Source organism: Delphinapterus leucas, chromosome 13 (assembly GCF_059928025.1).
Source record: "Delphinapterus leucas isolate spDelLeu-1000000601 "Yukka" chromosome 13, BTC_Dleu_Yukka2, whole genome shotgun sequence".
Lineage (NCBI taxonomy): Eukaryota > Metazoa > Chordata > Mammalia > Artiodactyla > Monodontidae > Delphinapterus > Delphinapterus leucas.
Genome location: NC_143141.1, coordinates 22,082,501 through 22,085,096, shown reverse-complemented (window position 1 = coordinate 22,085,096; position 2,596 = coordinate 22,082,501). Strand labels below are relative to the sequence as shown.

At 32.9% G+C, this 2,596-nt stretch overlaps 1 non-coding gene across 1 annotated transcript; it reads right to left on the bottom strand.

Moving 5' to 3' along the window:
• Positions 1-1,456: 1,456 nt before the first annotated feature.
• On the bottom strand, positions 1,457-1,616 carry LOC115804177 (U1 spliceosomal RNA). The gene has a single exon (XR_004025029.1). It is a non-coding gene; the product is annotated as a U1 spliceosomal RNA (small nuclear RNA).
• Positions 1,617-2,596: the final 980 nt, after the last annotated feature.

Genomic DNA, 2,596 nt, shown 5'->3' with positions numbered 1-2,596 from the left:
TTTCTTCTGTTTGTCAAATATTTCTACAAATTTCCAGCTGAATGTATTCATAATTGTTTCCCCTCTATTTTCTTGGTTATCATGAATGAGAATTTTCCTTCATATTTCATAACTGATTATCACTGACATATAGGAAAGATAACTATTTAGAAAAAATTATTTTTAATTAGTTATGCCAGTGAGTTATCATTTCTAATTTTTCATGTTTGTTTTAGTGGTTCAAGATAAGCAATTATATAAACAACAAATAAGAAATATTTTCTTAAATATTGTTACTTTTGTTTTCTGAATGTCTTATTTTTCTACTTAACACTTCAAAAACTGTTAAATAAGAAGAGATTTATAGTAAATGTTTTGTTAGAGGCTAATTTTATTTGTTTCTCTCAAATTTATTTTCTCAAAATTAAAGAAATGTAGACATTCAGTTAAACATATCAAACTGTATGGAAGGTAAAAAATAAATTCTCACTCCTTCCATTCCCCAATCATTGAGTTCTCTTCCAGAAATACTCACCATTAACTTTTTGTTGTTGTTGTCTTTTAGGATATTTTCTTCAGTTATCTTTTTTTTTCACTTCCTCAAATAGGGAAACATCTGTTCAAATTTAGTCTAGCTTACTCTGATTGCTTTCTATCAGAGTAATAAAAATGTTCCAGAGGCAGCCAAATATAATGTTACCAGCAACAGCTCTGAACACAGGTCACAGATTCAAGTTATATTCTCAATACCTTGTCCAGAGATGGTACCCTGATCTATAGTATCCCTCCACAGCTTAGTTGTATGGAGAGTTAAATGAATTATATATACCTTAAATAAGAGGCTTAAGTGAATTAATACATATAATGTGTGTAGAAGAGTGCCTGCCACATAGTAAGCCCTCTAAGAGGGCTCTATGTTTATCAATCCTCACAAATACTGTTGAAGTTCTATTTAATAAGTCTAGATCTCCAGCCTATTGTAAGCTAATTTCTTCTACATGTATTTAAATATCCTCTTTCTACTGCCAAATATGTAGCATCATAGACTACTCTGCCTACTTGGACTACTCACACTCTAAATCATTTTTCTACAAATAGAATGTGTGTACCCAGTAGAGAAGGTATGCAAGATAATCCACTGAAGTTTCTAAAGACAATATTAAATTTTATATTTACTTTACGTTTAAAAAGTTGGAAAAATGAAGGCCTTAATATTTGATGTGGGATATTGACCCTGCTGCCCACACTTTTTCTGAGCATTGGAAGCTCTCCAATCAGGCAAGGAGTGCAAAGACAAAGGTGTTCTGAATGGAAGTTTCTCGCCACCAAAGGGTTTAATAATGAGACTCATAGAGGAATGTATGCCTGGCCAAAAGAATTTACAGATTGTGTAAGCTTATTATTTTTTTAAGACCAAACCTCACAAAATTTAGAGGTGGCTTTCAAACTTTCCTTCAAAGAAACCTTCCTCCCACCCCAGGTGAAAGTTTAAACACAGCCCCCCACTACCACAAGTAATGCAGTTGAGTTTCCCACTTTTGGGAAAATTGCAGAGGTCAGTACTTCTGGAGTGCAAGGACCCTCACCAAGAGAATACTACCTTCCTGATGATGGTATCTCCCCTGCCAGATAAGTATCAAAGAAAATATTGAGTGAAGACAGTATAAATCCTACAAGTAGGAGAGACTGAGGGGAAAAGGACGAAGCTGACACTTCTACTCCCAATATGGGTTCTACCTCAGCCTTATTACTAGGAAACAACAATGACAACATAATTATTCTGAAAAGAAGATAATCAAACCTGTGAGTCCTGAGCATATATCATGGCTGGAGATAGATGTTAATGGCTATGTGAAGCAGTTGGTGTAGTTGGGGTCTATCAACCACCCAACCAGCTCACAAATACTAAGCTCTGCAATTTAGTCAACACTTTCTAAGTCATATGATACTCAACTGGATAAAACATGACAAAGCTTCTCCTACAATTTCTTACATAATAGCAAAAGACAAAAATGATTATGTATTTGGGTAAACCCTTGATCTTTTTGTCATTGTGATCGTGCCTGAAATAATACACAGAAAGCAATATGGTGAAAAATGATGGTGTATTATTTTTTGGCAAATACTGTTAAAAGAATCATAGAAAAAACAGCTAAAGACTAGAATAAACAAGTGTAACTACAAATTGTGTAAGATTTTCTCAGTAGTTGAATGGAAATACAGAGGCTTTTAACATAGCTCTGCTTAAGGTATTCAGTTCATAAATATCAATAATAAACTTCACAAAGAACTACATTTTGTAAACACTAATAAACTTCACAAAGAACTACATTTTGTAAACTACATTTTGTAAACACTAAAGAAAAGATTAACAGTGTAAATATACTCTCAACAGTAAATTGCTTCATTAATGATAAAAAATGTTATGATAAAAACTGGGTGTAAACAAGGTGCATTGAAGAAACTAACAGAAATAACCTGGGCTAACAATACAAAGACTGCAATGTATGTGAAATGTATTAGTAGTCAAGCCATGTTACAGGAATACAGATGAAATCAGAAAGGTACAAAGTATTAGAGGTTATCACAGAAAATAGTTATGCTTATAAAAATAAAA